Raw genomic sequence first — 23516 nt, 5'->3', positions numbered from 1 at the left:
AGGGAACACCTGTGACACCAGGCAGCTGCGTGGAGGGCGGCCCCGAACCTCCCCCACACAGTCAGCCGTGTTCCGGAATTCTGAGTGTGGGGAGGTTCCGTCTTCTGTCTGCAGCACCCGGGATCTCCTAGGAGCCCTTCGAGTGTCTTCCCCGAATCCCTCACACTGCGGGCTGCCGGGGAAAGGCGGGGGTTGGGCTGGAAACTCAGGTAGCATCTAGTGCCTCCCCATGGACAGGGGAGGTAATTAGCGGACTTCACCCTGCCAGGGAACACCTGTGACACCAGGCAGCTGCGTGGAGGGCGGCCCCGAACCTCCCCCACACAGTCAGCCGTGTTCCGGAATTCTGAGTGTGGGGAGGTTCTGTCTTATGTCTGCAGCACCCGGGATCACCTAGGAGCCCTTTGAGTGTCTTCCCCCAGTCCCTAACTGTGCGGGCTGCGGGGAAAGGAGGGGGTTGGGCTGGAAAAGCAGGTAGCATCTTGTGCCTCCCCATGGACAGGGGAGGTAATTAGCGGATTTCACCCTGCCAGGGAACACCTGTGACACCAGGCAGCTGCGTGGAGGGCGGCCCTAAACCTCACCCACACAGTCACACGTGTTCCAGATTTTTGAGTGTGGGGAGGTTCCGTCTTCTGTCTGCAGCACCCGGGTTCTCCTAGGAGCCTTTCGAGTGTCTTCCCCCAGTCCCTCCCTGTGCGGGCTGCCGGGGAAAGGCGGGGGTTGGGCTGGAATAGCAGGTAGCATCTTGTGCCTCCCCATGGACAAGGGAGGTAATTAGTGGACTTCCCCCTGCCAGGGAACACCTGTGACACCAGGCAGCTGCGTGGAGGGCGGCCCCGAACCTCCCCTACACAGTCAGCCGTGTTCCGGAATTCTGAGTGTGGGGAGGTTCCGTCTTCTGTCTGCAGCACCCGGGATCTCCTAGGAGCCCTTCGAGTGTCTTCCCCGAATCCCTCACACTGCGGACTGCCGGGGAAAGGCGGGGGTTGGGCTGGAAACTCAGGTAGCATCTAGTGCCTCCCCATGGACAGGGGAGGTAATTAGCGGACTTCCCCCTGCCAGGGAACACCTGTGACACCAGGCAGCTGCGTGGAGGGCGGCCCTAAACCTCACCCACACAGTCACACGTGTTCCAGATTTCTGAGTGTGGGGAGGTTCCGTCTTCTGTCTGCAGCACCCGGGTTCTCCTAGGAGCCTTTCGAGTGTCTTCCCCCAGTCCCTCCCTGTGCGGGCTGCCGGGGAAAGGCGGGGGTTGGGCTGGAAAAGCAGGTAGCATCTTGTGCCTCCCCATGGACAAGGGAGGTAATTAGCGGACTTCCCCCTGCCAGGGAACACCTGTGACACCAGGCAGCTGCGTGGAGGGCGGCCCCGAACCTCCCCCACACAGTCAGCCGTGTTCCAGAATTCTGAGTGTGGGGAGGTTCCGTCTTCTGTCTGCAGCACCCGGGATCTCCTAGGAGCCCTTCGAGTGTCTTCCCCGAATCCCTCACACTGCGGGCTGCCGGGGAAAGGCGGGGGTTGGGCTGGAAACTCAGGTAGCATCTAGTGCCTCCCCATGGACAGGGGAGGTAATTAGCGGACTTCACCCTGCCAGGGAACACCTGTGACACCAGGCAGCTGCGTGGAGGGCGGCCCCGAACCTCCCCCACACAGTCAGCCGTGTTCCGGAATTCTGAGTGTGGGGAGGTTCTGTCTTATGTCTGCAGCACCCGGGATCACCTAGGAGCCCTTCGAGTGTCTTCCCCCAGTCCCTCACTGTGCGGGCTGCGGGGAAAGGAGGGGGTTGGGCTGGAAAAGCAGGTAGCATCTTGTGCCTCCCCATGGACAGGGGAGGTAATTAGCGGAATTCCCCCTGCCAGGGAACACCTGTGACAGCAGGCAGCTGCGTGGAGTGCGGCCCTAAACCTCACCCACGCAGTCACACGTGTTCCGGAATTCTGAGTGTGGGGAGGTTCCGTTTTCTGTCTGCAGCACCCGGGTTCTCCTAGGAGCCTTTCGAGTGTCTTCCCCCATTCCCTCACTTTGCGGGCTGCCGGGGAAAGGAGGGGGTTGGGCTGGAAAAGCAGGTAGCATCTTGTGCCTCCCCATGGACAAGGGAGGTAATTAGCGGACTTCCCCCTGCCAGGGAACACCTGTGACACCAGGCAGCTGCGTGGAGGGCGGCCCCGAACCTCCCCCACACAGTCAGCCGTGTTCCGGAATTCTGAGTGTGGGGAGGTTCCGTCTTCTGTCTGCAGCACCCGGGATCTCCTAGGAGCCCTTCGAGTGTCTTCCCCGAATCCCTCACACTGCGGGCTGCCGGGGAAAGGCGGGGGTTGGGCTGGAAACTCAGGTAGCATCTAGTGCCTCCCCATGGACAGGGGAGGTAATTAGCGGACTTCACCCTGCCAGGGAACACCTGTGACACCAGGCAGCTGCTTGGAGGGCGGCCCCGAACCTCCCCCACACAGTCAGCCGTGTTCCGGAATTCTGAGTGTGGGGAGGTTCTGTCTTATGTCTGCAGCACCCGGGTTCACCTAGGAGCCCTTCGAGTGTCTTCCCCCAGTCCCTCACTGTGCGGGCTGCCGGGGAAAGGAGGGGGTTGGGCTGGAAAAGCAGGTAGCATCTTGTGCCTCCCCATGGACAGGGGAGGTAATTAGCGGACTTCCCCCTGCCAGGGAACACCTGTGACACCAGGCAGCTGCGTGGAGGGCGGCCCCGAACCTCCCCCACACAGTCAGCCGTGTTCCGGAATTCTGAGTGTGGGGAGGTTCCGTCTTCTGTCTGCAGCACCCGGGATCTCCTAGGAGCCCTTCGAGTGTCTTCCCCGAATCCCTCACACTGCGGGCTGCCGGGGAAAGGCGGGGGTTGGGCTGGAAACTCAGGTAGCATCTAGTGCCTCCCCATGGACAGGGGAGGTAATTAGCGGACTTCCCCCTGCCAGGGAACACCTGTGACACCAGGCAGCTGCGTGGAGGGCGGCCCCGAACCTCCCCCACACAGTCAGCCGTGTTCCGGAATTCTGAGTGTGGGGAGGTTCCGTCTTCTGTCTGCAGCACCCGGGATCTCCTAGGAGCCTTTCGAGAGTCTTCCCCGAGTCCCTCCCAGTGCGGGCAGGCAGGGAATGGCGGGGTTTGGGCTGGAAAAGTAGGTAGAATCTAGTGCCTCCCCATGGACAGGGGAGGTATTTAGCGGACTTCACCCTGCCAGGGAACACCTGTGACACCAGGCAGCTGCGTGGAGGGCGGCCCCGAACCTCCCCCACACAGTCAGCCGTGTTCCGGAATTCTGAGTGTGGGGAGGTTCTGTCTTATGTCTGCAGCACCCGGGATCACCTAGGAGCCCTTCGAGTGTCTTCCCCCAGTCCCTCACTGTGCGGGCTGCCGGGGAAAGGCGGGGGTTGGGCTGGAAACTCAGGTAGCATCTAGTGCCTCCCCATGGACAGGGGAGGTAATTAGCGGACTTCCCCCTGCCAGGGAACACCTGTGACACCAGTCAGCTGCGTGGACGGCGGCCCCAAACCTCGACCACACAGTCAGCCGTGTTCCGGAATTCTGAGTGTGGGGAGGTTCTGTCTTCTGTCTGCAGCACCCGGGATCTCCTAGGAGCCCTTCGAGAGTCTTCCCCGAGTCCCTCCCAGTGCGGGCAGCCAGGGAATGGCGGGGTTTGGGCTGGAAAAGTAGGTAGCATCTAGTGCCTCCCCATGGACAGGGGAGGTATTTAGCGGAATTCCCCCTGCCAGGGAACACCTGTGACACCAGGCAGCTGCGTGGTGTGCGGCCCTAAACCTCACCCACACAGTCACACGTGTTCCAGATTTCTGACTGTGGGGAGGTTCCGTCTTCTGTCTGCAGCACCCGGGTACTCCTAGGAGCCTTTCGAGTGTCTTCCCCCAGTCCCTCCCTGTGCGGGCTGCCGGGGAAAGGCGGGGGTTGGGCTGGAAAAGCAGGTAGCATCTTGTGCCTCCCCATGGACAAGGGAGGTAATTAGCGGACTTCCCCCTGCCAGGGAACACCTGTGACACCAGGCAGCTGCGTGGAGGGCGGCCCCGAACCTCCCCCACACAGTCAGCCGTGTTCCGGAATTCTGAGTGTGGGGAGGTTCCGTCTTCTGTCTGCATCACCCGGGATCTCCTAGGAGCCCTTCGAGTGTCTTCCCCGAATCCCTCACACTGCGGGCTGCCGGGGAAAGGCGGGGGTTGGGCTGGAAACTCAGGTAGCATCTAGTGCCTCCCCATGGACAGGGGAGGTAATTAGCGGACTTCCCCCTGCCAGGGAATACCTGTGACACCAGGCAGCTGCGTGGAGGGCGGCCCCGAACCTCCCCCACACAGTCAGCCGTGTTCCGGAATTCTGAGTGTGGGGAGGTTCCGTCTTATGTCTGCAGCACCCGGGTTCACCTAGGAGCCCTTCGAGTGTCTTCCCCCAGTCCGTCACTGTGCGGGCTGCCGGGGAAAGGAGGGGGTTGGGCTGGAAAAGCAGGTAGCATCTTGTGCCTCCCCATGGACAGGGGAGGTAATTAGCGGACTTCCCCTTGCCAGGGAACACCTGTGACACCAGGCAGCTGCGTGGAGGGCGGCCCCGAAACTCCCCCACACAGTCAACCGTGTTCCGGAATTCTGAGTGTGGGGAGGTTCCGTCTTCTGTCTGCAGCACACGGGATCTCCTAGGAGCCCTTCGAGTGTCTTCCCAGAGTCCCTCACTGTGCGGGCAGCCGGGGAAAGGCGGGGGTTGGGCTGGAAATTCAGGTAGCATCTTGTGCCTCCTCATGGACAGGGGAGGTAATTAGCGGACTTCCCCCTGCCAGGGAACACCTGTGACACCAGGCAGCTGCGTGGATGGCGGCCCCGAAACTCCCCCACACAGTCAGCCGTGTTCCGGAATTCTGAGTGTGGGGAGGATCCGTCTTCTCTCTGCAGCACCCGGGATCTCCTAGGAGCCCTTCGAGTGTCTTCCCCGAATCCCTCACTCTGCGGGCTGCCGGGGAAAGGCGTGGGTTGGGCTGGAAACTCAGGTAGCATCTAGTGCCTCCCCATGGACAGGGGAGGTAATTAGCGGAATTCCCCCTGCCAGGGAACACCTGTGACTGCAGGCAGCTGCGTGGAGTGCGGCCCTAAACCTCACCCACGCAGTCACACGTGTTCCGGAATTCTGAGTGTGGGGAGGTTCCGTTTTCTGTCTGCAGCACCCGGGTTCTCCTAGGAGCCTTTCGAGTGTCTTCCCCCATTCCCTCCCTTTGCGGGCTGCCGGGGAAAGGAGGGGGTTGGGCTGGAAAAGCAGGTAGCATCTTGTGCCTCCCCATGGACAAGGGAGGTAATTAGCGGACTTCCCCCTGCCAGGGAACACCTGTGACACCAGGCAGCTGCGTGGAGGGCGGCCCCGAACCTCCCCCACACAGTCAGCCGTGTTCCGGAATTCTGAGTGTGGGGAGGTTCCGTCTTCTGTCTGCAGCACCCGGGATCTCCTAGGAGCCCTTCGACTGTCTTCCCCGAATCCCTCACACTGCGGGCTGCCGGGGAAAGGCGGGGGTTGGGCTGGAAACTCAGGTAGCATCTAGTGCCTCCCCATGGACAGGGGAGGTAATTAGCGGACTTCACCCTGCCAGGGAACACCTGTGACACCAGGCAGCTGCGTGGAGGGCGGCCCCGAACCTCCCCCACACAGTCAGCCGTGTTCCGGAATTCTGAGTGTGGGGAGGTTCTGTCTTATGTCTGCAGCACCCGGGTTCACCTAGGAGCCCTTCGAGTGTCTTCCCCCAGTCCCTCACTGTGCGGGCTGCCGGGGAAAGGAGGGGGTTGGGCTGGAAAAACAGGTAGTATCTTGTGCCTCCCCATGGACAGGGGAGGTAATTAGCGGACTTCCCCCTGCCAGGGAACACCTGTGACACCAGGCAGCTGCGTGGAGGGCGGCCCCGAACCTCCCCCACACAGTCAGCCGTGTTCCGGAATTCTGAGTGTGGGGAGGTTCCGTCTTCTGTCTGCAGCACCCGGGATCTCCTAGGAGCCCTTCGAGTGTCTTCCCCGAATCCGTCACACTGCGGGCTGCCGGGGAAAGGCGGGGGTTGGGCTGGAAACTCAGGTAGCATCTAGTGCCTCCCCATGGACAGGGGAGGTAATTAGCGGACTTCACCCTGCCAGGGAACACCTGTGACACCAGGCAGCTGCGTGGAGGGCGGCCCCGAACCTCCCCCACACAGTCAGCCGTGTTCCGGAATTCTGAGTGTGGGGAGGTTCTGTCTTATGTCTGCAGCACCCGGGTTCACCTAGGAGCCCTTCGAGTGTCTTCCCCCAGTCCCTCACTGTGCGGGCTGCCGGGGAAAGGAGGGGGTTGGGCTGGAAAAGCAGGTAGCATCTTGTGCCTCCCCATGGACAGGGGAGGTAATTAGCGGACTTCCCCCTGCCAGGGAACACCTGTGACACCAGGCAGCTGCGTGGAGGGCGGCCCCGAACCTCCCCCACACAGTCAGCCGTGTTCCGGAATTCTGAGTGTGGGGAGGTTCCGTCTTCTGTCTGCAGCACCCGGGATCTCCTAGGAGCCCTTCGAGTGTCTTCCCCGAATCCCTCACACTGCGGGCTGCCGGGGAAAGGCGGGGGTTGGGCTGGAAACTCAGGTAGCATCTAGTGCCTCCCCATGGACAGTGGAGGTAATTAGCGGACTTCACCCTGCCAGGGAACACCTGTGACACCAGGCAGCTGCGTGGAGGGCGGCCCCGAACCTCCCCCACACAGTCAGCCGTGTTCCGGAATTCTGAGTGTGGGGAGGTTCCGTCTTCTGTCTGCAGCACCCGGGATCTCCTAGGAGCCCTTCGAGAGTCTTCCCCGAGTCCCTCCCAGTGCGGGCAGGCAGGGAATGGCGGGGTTTGGGCTGGAAAGTAGGTAGCATCTAGTGCCTCCCCATGGACAGGGGAGGTATTTAGCGGACTTCACCCTGCCAGGGAACACCTGTGACACCAGGCAGCTGCGTGGAGGGCGGCCCCGAACCTCCCCCACACAGTCAGCCGTGTTCCGGAATTCTGAGTGTGGGGAGGTTCTGTCTTATGTCTGCAGCACCCGGGATCACCTAGGAGCCCTTCGAGTGTCTTCCCCCAGTCCCTCACTGTGCGGGCTGCCGGGGAAAGGCGGGGGTTGGGCTGGAAACTCAGGTAGCATCTAGTGCCTCCCCATGGACAGGGGAGGTAATTAGCGGACTTCACCCTGCCAGGGAACACCTGTGACACCAGGCAGCTGCGTGGAGGGCGGCCCCGAACCTCCCCCACACAGTCAGCCGTGTTCCGGAATTCTGAGTGTGGGGAGGTTCCGTCTTCTGTCTGCAGCACCCGGGATCTCCTAGGAGCCCTTCGAGTGTCTTCCCCGAGTCCCTCCCAGTGCGGGCAGCCAGGGAATGGCGGGGTTTGGGCTGGAAAAGTAGGTAGCATCTAGTGCCTCCCCATGGACAGGGGAGGTATTTAGCGGAATTCCCCCTGCCAGGGAACACCTGTGACACCAGGCAGCTGCGTGGTGTGCGGCCCTAAACCTCACCCACACAGTCACACGTGTTCCAGATTTCTGAGTGTGGGGAGGTTCCGTCTTCTGTCTGCAGCACCCGGGTACTCCTAGGAGCCTTTCGAGTGTCTTCCCCCAGTCCCTCCCTGTGCGGGCTGCCGGGGAAAGGCGGGGGTTGGGCTGGAAAAGCAGGTAGCATCTTGTGCCTCCCCATGGACAAGGGAGGTAATTAGCGGACTTCCCCCTGCCAGGGAACACCTGTGACACCAGGCAGCTGCGTGGAGGGCGGCCCCGAACCTCCCCCACACAGTCAGCCGTGTTCCGGAATTCTGAGTGTGGGGAGGTTCCGTCTTCTGTCTGCAGCACCCGGGATCTCCTAGGAGCCCTTCGAGTGTCTTCCCCGAATCCCTCACACTGCGGGCTGCCGGGGAAAGGCGGGGGTTGGGCTGGAAACTCAGGTAGCATCTAGTGCCTCCCCATGGACAGGGGAGGTAATTAGCGGACTTCCCCCTGCCAGGGAATACCTGTGACACCAGGCAGCTGCGTGGAGGGCGGCCCCGAACCTCCCCCACACAGTCAGCCGTGTTCCGGAATTCTGAGTGTGGGGAGGTTCCGTCTTATGTCTGCAGCACCCGGGTTCACCTAGGAGCCCTTCGAGTGTCTTCCCCCAGTCCGTCACTGTGCGGGCTGCCGGGGAAAGGAGGGGGTTGGGCTGGAAAAGCAGGTAGCATCTTGTGCCTCCCCATGGACAGGGGAGGTAATTAGCGGACTTCCCCCTGCCAGGGAACACCTGTGACACCAGGCAGCTGCGTGGAGGGCGGCCCCGAACCTCCCCCACACAGTCAGCCGTGTTCCGGAATTCTGAGTGTGGGGAGGTTCCGTCTTATGTCTGCAGCACCCGGGTTCACCTAGGAGCCCTTCGAGTGTCTTCCCCCAGTCCGTCACTGTGCGGGCTGCCGGGGAAAGGAGGGGGTTGGGCTGGAAAAGCAGGTAGCATCTTGTGCCTCCCCATGGACAGGGGAGGTAATTAGCGGACTTCCCCTTGCCAGGGAACACCTGTGACACCAGGCAGCTGCGTGGAGGGCGGCCCCGAAACTCCCCCACACAGTCAACCGTGTTCCGGAATTCTGAGTGTGGGGAGGTTCCGTCTTCTGTCTGCAGCACACGGGATCTCCTAGGAGCCCTTCGAGTGTCTTCCCAGAGTCCCTCCCTGTGCGGGCAGCCGGGGAAAGGCGGGGGTTGGGCTGGAAATTCAGGTAGCATCTTGTGCCTCCTCATGGACAGGGGAGGTATTTAGCGGACTTCCCCCTGCCAGGGAACACCTGTGACACCAGGCAGCTGCGTGGATGGCGGCCCCGAAACTCCCCCACACAGTCAGCCGTGTTCCGGAATTCTGAGTGTGGGGAGGATCCGTCTTCTGTCTGCCGCACCCGGGATCTCCTAGGAGCCCTTCGGGTGTCTTCCCCGAATCCCTCACTCTGCGGGCTGCCGGGGAAAGGCGTGGGTTGGGCTGGAAACTCAGGTAGCATCTAGTGCCTCCCCATGGACAGGGGAGGTAATTAGCGGAATTCCCCCTGCCAGGGAACACCTGTGACTGCAGGCAGCTGCGTGGAGTGCGGCCCTAAACCTCACCCACGCAGTCACACGTGTTCCGGAATTCTGAGTCTGGGGAGGTTCCGTTTTCTGTCTGCAGCACCCGGGTTCTCCTAGGAGCCTTTCGAGTGTCTTCCCCCATTCCCTCCCTTTGCGGGCTGCCGGGGAAAGGAGGGGGTTGGGCTGGAAAAGCAGGTAGCATCTTGTGCCTCCCCATGGACAAGGGAGGTAATTAGCGGACTTCCCCCTGCCAGGGAACACCTGTGACACCAGGCAGGTGCGTGGAGGGCGGCCCCGAACCTCCCCCACACATTCAGCCGTGTTCCGGAATTCTGAGTGTGGGGAGGTTCCGTCTTCTGTCTGCAGCACCCGGGATCTCCTAGGAGCCCTTCGATTGTCTTCCCCGAATCCCTCACACTGCGGGCTGCCGGGGAAAGGCGGGGGTTGGGCTGGAAACTCAGGTAGCATCTAGTGCCTCCCCATGGACAGGGGAGGTAATTAGCGGACTTCCCCCTGCCAGGGAACACCTGTGACACCAGGCAGCTGCGTGGAGGGCGGCCCCGAACCTCCCCCACACAGTCAGCCGTGTTCCGGAATTCTGAGTGTGGGGAGGTTCTGTCTTATGTCTGCAGCACCCGGGTTCACCTATGAGCCCTTCGAGTGTCTTCCCCCAGTCCCTCACTGTGCGGGCTGCCGGGGAAAGGAGGGGGTTGGGCTGGAAAAGCAGGTAGCATCTTGTGCCTCCCCATGGACAGGGGAGGTAATTAGCGGACTTCCCCCTGCCAGGGAACACCTGTGACACCAGGCAGCTGCGTGGAGGGCGGCCCCGAACCTCCCCCACACAGTCAGCCGTGTTCCGGAATTCTGAGTGTGGGGAGGTTCCGTCTTCTGTCTGCAGCACCCGGGATCTCCTAGGAGCCCTTCGAGTGTCTTCCCCGAATCCCTCACACTGCGGGCTGCCGGGGAAAGGCGGGGGTTGGGCTGGAAACACAGGTAGCATCTAGTGCCTCCCCATGGACAGGGGAGGTAATTAGCGGACTTCACCCTGCCAGGGAACACCTGTGACACCAGGCAGCTGCGTGGAGGGCGGCCCCGAACCTCCCCCACACAGTCAGCCGTGTTCCGGAATTCTGAGTGTGGGGAGGTTCCGTCTTCTGTCTGCAGCACCCGGGATCTCCTAGGAGCCCTTCGAGAGTCTTCCCCGAGTCCCTCCCAGTGCGGGCAGCCAGGGAATGGCGGGGTTTGGGCTGGAAAAGTAGGTAGCATCTAGTGCCTCCCCATGGACAGGGGAGGTATTTAGCGGAATTCCCCCTGCCAGGGAACACCTGTGACACAAGGCAGCTGCGTGGTGTGCGGCCCTAAACCTCACCCACACAGTCACACGTGTTCCAGATTTCTGAGTGTGGGGAGGTTCCGTCTTCTGTCTGCAGCACCCGGGTTCTCCTAGGAGCCTTTCGAGTGTCTTCCCCCAATCCCTCCCTGTGCGGGCTGCCGGGGAAAGGCGGGGGTTGGGCTGGAAAAGCAGGTAGCATCTTGTGCCTCCCCATGGACAGGGGAGGTAATTAGCGGACTTCACCCTGCCAGGGAACACCTGTGACACCAGGCAGCTGCGTGGAGGGCGGCCCCGAACCTCCCCCACACAGTCAGCCGTGTTACGGAATTCTGAGTGTGGGGATGTTCCGTCTTCTGTCTGCAGCACCCGGGATCTCCTAGGAGCCCTTCGAGTGTCTTCCCCGAATCCCTCACACTGCGGGCTGCCGGGGAAAGGCGGGGGTTGGGCTGGAAACTCAGGTAGCATCTAGTGCCTCCCCATGGACAGGGGAGGTAATTAGCGGACTTCACCCTGCCAGGGAACACCTGTGACACCAGGCAGCTGCGTGGAGGGCGGCCCCGAACCTCCCCCACACAGTCAGCCGTGTTCCGGAATTCTGAGTGTGGGGAGGTTCTGTCTTATGTCTGCAGCACCCGGGATCACCTAGGAGCCCTTCGAGTGTCTTCCCCCAGTCCATCACTGTGCGGGCTGCCGGGGAAAGGAGGGGGTTGGGCTGGAAAAGCAGGTAGAATCTTGTGCCTCCCCATGGACAGGGGAGGTAATTAGCGGACTTCCCCCTGCCAGGGAACACCTGTGACACCAGGCAGCTGCGTGGAGGGCGGCCCCGAACCTCCCCCACACAGTCAGCCGTGTTCCGGAATTCTGAGTGTGGGGAGGTTCCGTCTTCTGTCTGCAGCACCCGGGATCTCCTAGGAGCCCTTCGAGTGTCTTCCCCGAATCCCTCACACTGCGGGCTGCCGGGTAATGGCGGGGGTTGTGCTGGAAACTCAGGTAGCATCTAGTGCCTCACCATGGACAGGGGAGGTAATTAGCGGACTTCCCCCAGCCAGGGAACACCTGTGACACCAGGCAGCTGCGTGGAGGGCGGCCCCGAACCTCCCCCACACAGTCAGCCGTGTTCCGGAATTCTGAGTGTGGGGAGGTTCCGTCTTCTGTCTGCAGCACCCGGGATCTCCTAGGAGCCCTTCGAGTGTCTTCCCCGAATCCCTCACACTGCGGGCTGCCGGGGAAAGGCGGGGGTTGGGCTGGAAACACAGGTAGCATCTAGTGCCTCCCCATGGACAGGGGAGGTAATTAGCGGACTTCACCCTGCCAGGGAACACCTGTGACACCAGGCAGCTGCGTGGAGGGCGGCCCCGAACCTCCCCCACACAGTCAGCCGTGTTCCGGAATTCTGAGTGTGGGGAGGTTCTGTCTTATGTCTGCAGCACCCGGGATCACCTAGGAGCCCTTCGAGTGTCTTCCCCCAGTCCATCACTGTGCGGGCTGCCGGGGAAAGGAGGGGGTTGGGCTGGAAAAGCAGGTAGCATCTTGTGCCTCCCCATGGACAGGGGAGGTAATTAGCGGACTTCCCCCTGCCAGGGAACACCTGTGACACCAGGCAGCTGCGTGGAGGGCGGCCCCGAACCTCCCCCACACAGTCAGCCGTGTTCCGGAATTCTGAGTGTGGGGAGGTTCCGTCTTCTGTCTGCAGCACCCGGGATCTCCTAGGAGCCCTTCGAGTGTCTTCCCCGAATCCCTCACACTGCGGGCTGCCGGGGAAAGGCGGAGGTTGGGCTGGAAACTCAGGTAGCATCTAGTGCCTCCCCATGGACAGGGGAGGTAATTAGCGGACTTCCCCCTGCCAGGGAACACCTGTGACACCAGGCAGCTGCGTGGAGGGCGGCCCCGAACCTCCCCCACACAGTCAGCCGTGTTCCGGAATTCTGAGTGTGGGGAGGTTCCGTCTTATGTCTGCAGCACCCGGGTTCACCTAGGAGCCCTTCGAGTGTCTTCCCCCAGTCCCTCACTTTGCGGGCTGCCGGGGAAAGGAGGGGGTTGGGCTGGAAAAGCAGGTAGCATCTTGTGCCTCCCCATGGACAGGGGAGGTAATTAGCGGACTTCCCCCTGCCAGGGAACACCTGTGACACCAGGCAGCTGCGTGGAGGGCGGCCCCGAACCTCCCCCACACAGTCAGCCGTGTTCCGGAATTCTGAGTGTGGGGAGGTTCCGTCTTCTGTCTGCAGCACCCGGGATCTCCTAGGAGCCCTTCGAGTGTCTTCCCCGAATCCCTCACACTGCGGGCTGCCGGGGAAAGGCGGGGGTTGGGCTGGAAACTCAGGTAGCATCTAGTGCCTCCCCATGGACAGGGGAGGTAATTAGCGGACTTCACCCTGCCAGGGAACACCTGTGACACCAGGCAGCTGCGTGGAGGGCGGCCCCGAACCTCCCCCACACAGTCAGCCGTGTTCCGGAATTCTGAGTGTGGGGAGGATCCGTCTTCTCTCTGCAGCACCCGGGATCTCCTAGGAGCCCTTCGAGTGTCTTCCCCGAATCCCTCACTCTGCGGGCTGCCGGGGAAAGGCGTGGGTTGGGCTGGAAACTCAGGTAGCATCTAGTGCCTCCCCATGGACAGGGGAGGTAATTAGCGGAATTCCCCCTGCCAGGGAACACCTGTGACTGCAGGCAGCTGCGTGGAGTGCGGCCCTAAACCTCACCCACGCAGTCACACGTGTTCCGGAATTCTGAGTGTGGGGAGGTTCCGTTTTCTGTCTGCAGCACCCGGGTTCTCCTAGGAGCCTTTCGAGTGTCTTCCCCCATTCCCTCCCTTTGCGGGCTGCCGGGGAAAGGAGGGGGTTGGGCTGGAAAAGCAGGTAGCATCTTGTGCCTCCCCATGGACAAGGGAGGTAATTAGCGGACTTCCCCCTGCCAGGGAACACCTGTGACACCAGGCAGCTGCGTGGAGGGCGGCCCCGAACCTCCCCCACACAGTCAGCCGTGTTCCGGAATTCTGAGTGTGGGGAGGTTCCGTCTTCTGTCTGCAGCACCCGGGATCTCCTAGGAGCCCTTCGACTGTCTTCCCCGAATCCCTCACACTGCGGGCTGCCGGGGAAAGGCGGGGGTTGGGCTGGAAACTCAGGTAGCATCTAGTGCCTCCCCATGGACAGGGGAGGTAATTAGCGGACTTCACCCTGCCAGGGAACACCTGTGACACCAGGCAGCTGCGTGGAGGGCGGCCCCGAACCTCCCCCACACAGTCAGCCGTGTTCCGGAATTCTGAGTGTGGGGAGGTTCTGTCTTATGTCTGCAGCACCCGGGTTCACCTAGGAGCCCTTCGAGTGTCTTCCCCCAGTCCCTCACTGTGCGGGCTGCCGGGGAAAGGAGGGGGTTGGGCTGGAAAAACAGGTAGTATCTTGTGCCTCCCCATGGACAGGGGAGGTAATTAGCGGACTTCCCCCTGCCAGGGAACACCTGTGACACCAGGCAGCTGCGTGGAGGGCGGCCCCGAACCTCCCCCACACAGTCAGCCGTGTTCCGGAATTCTGAGTGTGGGGAGGTTCCGTCTTCTGTCTGCAGCACCCGGGATCTCCTAGGAGCCCTTCGAGTGTCTTCCCCGAATCCGTCACACTGCGGGCTGCCGGGGAAAGGCGGGGGTTGGGCTGGAAACTCAGGTAGCATCTAGTGCCTCCCCATGGACAGGGGAGGTAATTAGCGGACTTCACCCTGCCAGGGAACACCTGTGACACCAGGCAGCTGCGTGGAGGGCGGCCCCGAACCTCCCCCACACAGTCAGCCGTGTTCCGGAATTCTGAGTGTGGGGAGGTTCTGTCTTATGTCTGCAGCACCCGGGTTCACCTAGGAGCCCTTCGAGTGTCTTCCCCCAGTCCCTCACTGTGCGGGCTGCCGGGGAAAGGAGGGGGTTGGGCTGGAAAAGCAGGTAGCATCTTGTGCCTCCCCATGGACAGGGGAGGTAATTAGCGGACTTCCCCCTGCCAGGGAACACCTGTGACACCAGGCAGCTGCGTGGAGGGCGGCCCCGAACCTCCCCCACACAGTCAGCCGTGTTCCGGAATTCTGAGTGTGGGGAGGTTCCGTCTTCTGTCTGCAGCACCCGGGATCTCCTAGGAGCCCTTCGAGTGTCTTCCCCGAATCCCTCACACTGCGGGCTGCCGGGGAAAGGCGGGGGTTGGGCTGGAAACTCAGGTAGCATCTAGTGCCTCCCCATGGACAGTGGAGGTAATTAGCGGACTTCACCCTGCCAGGGAACACCTGTGACACCAGGCAGCTGCGTGGAGGGCGGCCCCGAACCTCCCCCACACAGTCAGCCGTGTTCCGGAATTCTGAGTGTGGGGAGGTTCCGTCTTCTGTCTGCAGCACCCGGGATCTCCTAGGAGCCCTTCGAGAGTCTTCCCCGAGTCCCTCCCAGTGCGGGCAGGCAGGGAATGGCGGGGTTTGGGCTGGAAAGTAGGTAGCATCTAGTGCCTCCCCATGGACAGGGGAGGTATTTAGCGGACTTCACCCTGCCAGGGAACACCTGTGACACCAGGCAGCTGCGTGGAGGGCGGCCCCGAACCTCCCCCACACAGTCAGCCGTGTTCCGGAATTCTGAGTGTGGGGAGGTTCTGTCTTATGTCTGCAGCACCCGGGATCACCTAGGAGCCCTTCGAGTGTCTTCCCCCAGTCCCTCACTGTGCGGGCTGCCGGGGAAAGGCGGGTGTTGGGCTGGAAACTCAGGTAGCATCTAGTGCCTCCCCATGGACAGGGGAGGTAATTAGCGGACTTCACCCTGCCAGGGAACACCTGTGACACCAGGCAGCTGCGTGGAGGGCGGCCCCGAACCTCCCCCACACAGTCAGCCGTGTTCCGGAATTCTGAGTGTGGGGAGGTTCCGTCTTCTGTCTGCAGCACCCGGGATCTCCTAGGAGCCCTTCGAGTGTCTTCCCCGAGTCCCTCCCAGTGCGGGCAGCCAGGGAATGGCGGGGTTTGGGCTGGAAAAGTAGGTAGCATCTAGTGCCTCCCCATGGACAGGGGAGGTATTTAGCGGAATTCCCCCTGCCAGGGAACACCTGTGACACCAGGCAGCTGCGTGGTGTGCGGCCCTAAACCTCACCCACACAGTCACACGTGTTCCAGATTTCTGAGTGTGGGGAGGTTCCGTCTTCTGTCTGCAGCACCCGGGTACTCCTAGGAGCCTTTCGAGTGTCTTCCCCCAGTCCCTCCCTGTGCGGGCTGCCGGGGAAAGGCGGGGGTTGGGCTGGAAAAGCAGGTAGCATCTTGTGCCTCCCCATGGACAAGGGAGGTAATTAGCGGACTTCCCCCTGCCAGGGAACACCTGTGACACCAGGCAGCTGCGTGGAGGGCGGCCCCGAACCTCCCCCACACAGTCAGCCGTGTTCCGGAATTCTGAGTGTGGGGAGGTTCCGTCTTCTGTCTGCAGCACCCGGGATCTCCTAGGAGCCCTTCGAGTGTCTTCCCCGAATCCCTCACACTGCGGGCTGCCGGGGAAAGGCGGGGGTTGGGCTGGAAACTCAGGTAGCATCTAGTGCCTCCCCATGGACAGGGGAGGTAATTAGCGGACTTCCCCCTGCCAGGGAATACCTGTGACACCAGGCAGCTGCGTGGAGGGCGGCCCCGAACCTCCCCCACACAGTCAGCCGTGTTCCGGAATTCTGAGTGTGGGGAGGTTCCGTCTTATGTCTGCAGCACCCGGGTTCACCTAGGAGCCCTTCGAGTGTCTTCCCCCAGTCCGTCACTGTGCGGGCTGCCGGGGAAAGGAGGGGGTTGGGCTGGAAAAGCAGGTAGCATCTTGTGCCTCCCCATGGACAGGGGAGGTAATTAGCGGACTTCCCCTTGCCAGGGAACACCTGTGACACCAGGCAGCTGCGTGGAGGGCGGCCCCGAAACTCCCCAACACAGTCAACCGTGTTCCGGAATTCTGAGTGTGGGGAGGTTCCGTCTTCTGTCTGCAGCACACGGGATCTCCTAGGAGCCCTTCGAGTGTCTTCCCAGAGTCCCTCCCTGTGCGGGCAGCCGGGGAAAGGCGGGGGTTGGGCTGGAAATTCAGGTAGCATCTTGTGCCTCCTCATGGACAGGGGAGGTAATTAGCGGACTTCCCCCTGCCAGGGAACACCTGTGACACCAGGCAGCTGCGTGGATGGCGGCCCCGAAACTCCCCCACACAGTCAGCCGTGTTCCGGAATTCTGAGTGTGGGGAGGATCCGTCTTATGTCTGCAGCACCCGGGATCTCCTAGGAGCCCTTCGAGTGTCTTCCCCGAATCCCTCACTCTGCGGGCTGCCGGGGAAAGGCGTGGGTTGGGCTGGAAACTCAGGTAGCATCTAGTGCCTCCCCATGGACAGGGGAGGTAATTAGCGGAATTCCCCCTGCCAGGGAACACCTGTGACTGCAGGCAGCTGCGTGGAGTGCGGCCCTAAACCTCACCCACGCAGTCACACGTGTTCCGGAATTCTGAGTCTGGGGAGGTTCCGTTTTCAGTCTGCAGCACCCGGGTTCTCCTAGGAGCCTTTCGAGTGTCTTCCCCCATTCCCTCCCTTTGCGGGCTGCCGGGGAAAGGAGGGGGTTGGGCTGGAAAAGCAGGTAGCATCTTGTGCCTCCCCATGGACAAGGGAGGGAATTAGCGGACTTCCCCCTGCCAGGGAACACCTGTGACACCAGGCAGCTGCGTGGAGGGCGGCCCCGAACCTCCCCCACACAGTCAGCCGTGTTCCGGAATTCTGAGTGTGGGGAGGTTCCGTCTTCTGTCTGCAGCACCCGGGATCTCCTAGGAGCCCTTCGAGTGTCTTCCCCGAATCCCTCACACTGCGGGCTGCCGGGGAAAGGCGGGGGTTGGGCTGGAAACTCAGGTAGCATCTAGTGCCTCCCCATGGACAGGGGAGGTAATTAGCGGACTTCCCCCTGCCAGGGAATACCTGTGACACCAGGCAGCTGCGTGGAGGGCGGCCCCGAACCTCCCCCACACAGTCAGCCGTGTTCCGGAATTCTGAGTGTGGGGAGGTTCCGTCTTATGTCTGCAGCACCCGGGTTCACCTAGGAGCCCTTCGAGTGTCTTCCCCCAGTCCGTCACTGTGCGGGCTGCCGGGGAAAGGAGGGGGTTGGGCTGGAAAAGCAGGTAGCATCTTGTGCCTCCCCATGGACAGGGGAGGTAATTAGCGGACTTCCCCTTGCCAGGGAACACCTGTGACACCAGGCAGCTGCGTGGAGGGCGGCCCCGAAACTCCCCCACACAGTCAACCGTGTTCCGGAATTCTGAGTGTGGGGAGGTTCCGTCTTCTGTCTGCAGCACACGGGATCTCCTAGGAGCCCTTCGAGTGTCTTCCCAGAGTCCCTCCCTGTGCGGGCAGCCGGGGAAAGGCGGGGGTTGGGCTGGAAATTCAGGTAGCATCTTGTGCCTCCTCATGGACAGGGGAGGTATTTAGCGGACTTCCCCCTGCCAGGGAACACCTGTGACACCAGGCAGCTGCGTGGATGGCGGCCCCGAAACTCCCCCACACAGTCAGCCGTGTTCCGGAATTCTGAGTGTGGGGAGGATCCGTCTTCTGTCTGCCGCACCCGGGATCTCCTAGGAGCCCTTCGAGTGTCTTCCCCGAATCCCTCACTCTGCGGGCTGCCGGGGAAAGGCGTGGGTTGGGCTGGAAACTCAGGTAGCATCTAGTGCCTCCCCATGGACAGGGGAGGTAATTAGCGGAATTCCCCCTGCCAGGGAACACCTGTGACTGCAGGCAGCTGCGTGGAGTGCGGCCCTAAACCTCACCCACGCAGTCACACGTGTTCCGGAATTCTGAGTCTGGGGAGGTTCCGTTTTCTGTCTGCAGCACCCGGGTTCTCCTAGGAGCCTTTCGAGTGTCTTCCCCCATTCCCTCCCTTTGCGGGCTGCCGGGGAAAGGAGGGGGTTGGGCTGGAAAAGCAGGTAGCATCTTGTGCCTCCCCATGGACAAGGGAGGTAATTAGCGGACTTCCCCCTGCCAGGGAACACCTGTGACACCAGGCAGGTGCGTGGAGGGCGGCCCCGAACCTCCCCCACACATTCAGCCGTGTTCCGGAATTCTGAGTGTGGGGAGGTTCCGTCTTCTGTCTGCAGCACCCGGGATCTCCTAGGAGCCCTTCGATTGTCTTCCCCGAATCCCTCACACTGCGGGCTGCCGGGGAAAGGCGGGGGTTGGGCTGGAAACTCAGGTAGCATCTAGTGCCTCCCCATGGACAGGGGAGGTAATTAGCGGACTTCACCCTGCCAGGGAACACCTGTGACACCAGGCAGCTGCGTGGAGGGCGGCCCCGAACCTCCCCCACACAGTCAGCCGTGTTCCGGAATTCTGAGTGTGGGGAGGTTCTGTCTTATGTCTGCAGCACCCGGGTTCACCTATGAGCCCTTCGAGTGTCTTCCCCCAGTCCCTCACTGTGCGGGCTGCCGGGGAAAGGAGGGGGTTGGGCTGGAAAAGCAGGTAGCATCTTGTGCCTCCCCATGGACAGGGGAGGTAATTAGCGGACTTCCCCCTGCCAGGGAACACCTGTGACACCAGGCAGCTGCGTGGAGGGCGGCCCCGAACCTCCCCCACACAGTCAGCCGTGTTCCGGAATTCTGAGTGTGGGGAGGTTCCGTCTTCTGTCTGCAGCACCCGGGATCTCCTAGGAGCCCTTCGAGTGTCTTCCCCGAATCCCTCACACTGCGGGCTGCCGGGGAAAGGCGGGGGTTGGGCTGGAAACACAGGTAGCATCTAGTGCCTCCCCATGGACAGGGGAGGTAATTAGCGGACTTCACCCTGCCAGGGAACACCTGTGACACCAGGCAGCTGCGTGGAGGGCGGCCCCGAACCTCCCCCACACAGTCAGCCGTGTTCCGGAATTCTGAGTGTGGGGAGGTTCCGTCTTCTGTCTGCAGCACCCGGGATCTCCTAGGAGCCCTTCGAGAGTCTTCCCCGAGTCCCTCCCAGTGCGGGCAGCCAGGGAATGGCGGGGTTTGGGCTGGAAAAGTAGGTAGCATCTAGTGCCTCCCCATGGACAGGGGAGGTATTTAGCGGAATTCCCCCTGCCAGGGAACACCTGTGACACAAGGCAGCTGCGTGGTGTGCGGCCCTAAACCTCACCCACACAGTCACACGTGTTCCAGATTTCTGAGTGTGGGGAGGTTCCGTCTTCTGTCTGCAGCACCCGGGTTCTCCTAGGAGCCTTTCGAGTGTCTTCCCCCAATCCCTCCCTGTGCGGGCTGCCGGGGAAAGGCGGGGGTTGGGCTGGAAAAGCAGGTAGCATCTTGTGCCTCCCCATGGACAGGGGAGGTAATTAGCGGACTTCACCCTGCCAGGGAACACCTGTGACACCAGGCAGCTGCGTGGAGGGCGGCCCCGAACCTCCCCCACACAGTCAGCCGTGTTACGGAATTCTGAGTGTGGGGATGTTCCGTCTTCTGTCTGCAGCACCCGGGATCTCCTAGGAGCCCTTCGAGTGTCTTCCCCGAATCCCTCACACTGCGGGCTGCCGGGGAAAGGCGGGGGTTGGGCTGGAAACTCAGGTAGCATCTAGTGCCTCCCCATGGACAGGGGAGGTAATTAGCGGACTTCACCCTGCCAGGGAACACCTGTGACACCAGGCAGCTGCGTGGAGGGCGGCCCCGAACCTCCCCCACACAGTCAGCCGTGTTCCGGAATTCTGAGTGTGGGGAGGTTCTGTCTTATGTCTGCAGCACCCGGGATCACCTAGGAGCCCTTCGAGTGTCTTCCCCCAGTCCATCACTGTGCGGGCTGCCGGGGAAAGGAGGGGGTTGGGCTGGAAAAGCAGGTAGCATCTTGTGCCTCCCCATGGACAGGGGAGGTAATTAGCGGACTTCCCCCTGCCAGGGAACACCTGTGACACCAGGCAGCTGCGTGGAGGGCGGCCCCGAACCTCCCCCACACAGTCAGCCATGTTCCGGAATTCTGAGTGTGGGGAGGTTCCGTCTTCTGTCTGCAGCACCCGGGATCTCCTAGGAGCCCTTCGAGTGTCTTCCCCGAATCCCTCACACTGCGGGCTGCCGGGTAATGGCGGGGGTTGTGCTGGAAACTCAGGTAGCATCTAGTGCCTCACCATGGACAGGGGAGGTAATTAGCGGACTTCCCCCTGCCAGGGAACACCTGTGACACCAGGCAGCTGCGTGGAGGGCGGCCCCGAACCTCCCCCACACAGTCAGCCGTGTTCCGGAATTCTGAGTGTGGGGAGGTTCCGTCTTCTGTCTGCAGCACCCGGGATCTCCTAGGAGCCCTTCGAGTGTCTTCCCCGAATCCCTCACACTGCGGGCTGCCGGGGAAAGGCGGGGGTTGGGCTGGAAACACAGGTAGCATCTAGTGCCTCCCCATGGACAGGGGAGGTAATTAGCGGACTTCACCCTGCCAGGGAACACCTGTGACACCAGGCAGCTGCGTGGAGGGCGGCCCCGAACCTCCCCCACACAGTCAGCCGTGTTCCGGAATTCTGAGTGTGGGGAGGTTCCGTCTTCTGTCTGCAGCACCCGGGATCTCCTAGGAGCCCTTCGAGAGTCTTCCCCGAGTCCCTCCCAGTGCGGGCAGCCAGGGAATGGCGGGGTTTGGGCTGGAAAAGTAGGTAGCATCTAGTGCCTCCCCATGGACAGGGGAGGTATTTAGCGGAATTCCCCCTGCCAGGGAACACCTGTGACACAAGGCAGCTGCGTGGTGTGCGGCCCTAAACCTCACCCACACAGTCACACGTGTTCCAGATTTCTGAGTTTGGGGAGGTTCCGTCTTCTGTCTGCAGCACCCGGGTTCTCCTAGGAGCCTTTCGAGTGTCTTCCCCCAATCCCTCCCTGTGCGGGCTGCCGGGGAAAGGCGGGGGTTGGGCTGGAAAAGCAGGTAGCATCTTGTGCCTCCCCATGGACAGGGGAGGTAATTAGCGGACTTCACCCTGCCAGGGAACACCTGTGACACCAGGCAGCTGCGTGGAGGGCGGCCCCGAACCTCCCCCACACAGTCAGCCGTGTTACGGAATTCTGAGTGTGGGGATGTCCGTCTTCTGTCTGCAGCACCCGGGATCTCCTAGGAGCCCTTCGAGTGTCTTCCCCGAATCCCTCACACTGCGGGCTGCCGGGGAAAGGCGGGGGTTGGGCTGGAAACTCAGGTAGCATCTAGTGCCTCCCCATGGACAGGGGAGGTAATTAGCGGACTTCACCCTGCCAGGGAACACCTGTGACACCAGGCAGCTGCGTGGAGGGCGGCCCCGAACCTCCCCCACACAGTCAGCCGTGTTCCGGAATTCTGAGTGTGGGGAGGTTCTGTCTTATGTCTGCAGCACCCGGGATCACCTAGGAGCCCTTCGAGTGTCTTCCCCCAGTCCATCACTGTGCGGGCTGCCGGGGAAAGGAGGGGGTTGGGCTGGAAAAGCAGGTAGCATCTTGTGCCTCCCCATGGACAGGGGAGGTAATTAGCGGACTTCCCCCTGCCAGGGAACACCTGTGACACCAGGCAGCTGCGTGGAGGGCGGCCCCGAACCTCCCCCACACAGTCAGCCGTGTTCCGGAATTCTGAGTGTGGGGAGGTTCCGTCTTCTGTCTGCAGCACCCGGGATCTCCTAGGAGCCCTTCGAGTGTCTTCCCCGAATCCCTCACACTGCGGGCTGCCGGGGAAAGGCGGGGGTTGGGCTGGAAACTCAGGTAGCATCTAGTGCCTCCCCATGGACAGGGGAGGTAATTAGCGGACTTCCCCCTGCCAGGGAACACCTGTGACACCAGGCAGCTGCGTGGAGGGCGGCCCCGAACCTCCCCCACACAGTCAGCCGTGTTCCGGAATTCTGAGTGTGGGGAGGTTCCGTCTTATGTCTGCAGCACCCGGGTTCACCTAGGAGCCCTTCGAGTGTCTTCCCCCAGTCCCTCACTTTGCGGGCTGCCGGGGAAAGGAGGGGGTTGGGCTGGAAAAGCAGGTAGCATCTTGTGCCTCCCCATGGACAGGGGAGGTAATTAGCGGACTTCCCCCTGCCAGGGAACACCTGTGACACCAGGCAGCTGCGTGGAGGGCGGCCCCGAACCTCCCCCACACAGTCAGCCGTGTTCCGGAATTCTGAGTGTGGGGAGGTTCCGTCTTCTGTCTGCAGCACCCGGGATCTCCTAGGAGCCCTTCGAGTGTCTTCCCCGAATCCCTCACACTGCGGGCTGCCGGGGAAAGGCGGGGGTTGGGCTGGAAACTCAGGTAGCATCTAGTGCCTCCCCATGGACAGGGGAGGTAATTAGCGGACTTCACCCTGCCAGGGAACACCTGTGACACCAGGCAGCTGCGTGGAGGGCGGCCCCGAACCTCCCCCACACAGTCAGCCGTGTTCCGGAATTCTGAGTGTGGGGAGGTTCCGTCTTCTGTCTGCAGCACCCGGGATCTCCTAGGAGCCTTTCGAGTGTCTTCCCCGAATCCCTCACACTGCGGGCTGCCGGGGAAAGGCGGGGGTTGGGCTGGAAACTCAGGTAGCATCTAGTGCCTCCCCATGGACAGGGGAGGTAATTAGCGGACTTCCCCCTGCCAGGGAACACCTGTGACACCAGTCAGCTGCGTGGACGGCGGCCCCAAACCTCGACCACACAGTCAGCCGTGTTCCGGAATTCTGAGTGTGGGGAGGTTCTGTCTTCTGTCTGCAGCACCCGGGATCTCCTAGCAGCCCTTCGAGAGTCTTCCCCGAGTCCCTCCCAGTGCGGGCAGCCAGGGAATGGCGGGGTTTGGGCTGGAAATGTAGGTAGCATCTAGTGCCTCCCCATGGACAGGGGAGGTATTTAGCGGAATTCCCCTGCCAGGGAACACCTGTGACACAAGCCAGCTGCGTGGTGTGCGGCCCTAAACCTCACCCACACAGTCACACGTGTTCCAGATTTCTGAGTGTGGGGAGGTTCCGTCTTCTGTCTGCAGCACTCGGGTACTCCTAGGAGCCTTTCGAGTGTCTTCCCCCAGTCCCTCCCTGTGCGGGCTGCCGGGGAAAGGCGGGGGTTGGGCTGGAAAAGCAGGTAGCATCTTGTGCCTCCCCATGGACAAGGGAGGTAATTAGCGGACTTCCCCCTGCCAGGGAACACCTGTGACACCAGGCAGCTGCGTGGAGGGCGGCCCCGAACCTCCCCCACACAGTCAGCCGTGTTCCGGAATTCTGAGTGTGGGGAGGTTCCGTCTTCTGTCTGCAG

The sequence above is a fragment of the Camelus bactrianus genome, unplaced genomic scaffold (assembly GCF_048773025.1).
Source record: "Camelus bactrianus isolate YW-2024 breed Bactrian camel unplaced genomic scaffold, ASM4877302v1 HiC_scaffold_41, whole genome shotgun sequence".
NCBI lineage: Eukaryota > Metazoa > Chordata > Mammalia > Artiodactyla > Camelidae > Camelus > Camelus bactrianus.
The sequence above is the reverse complement of the archived record's forward strand: the minus strand, read 5'-3'. Positions refer to the sequence as shown.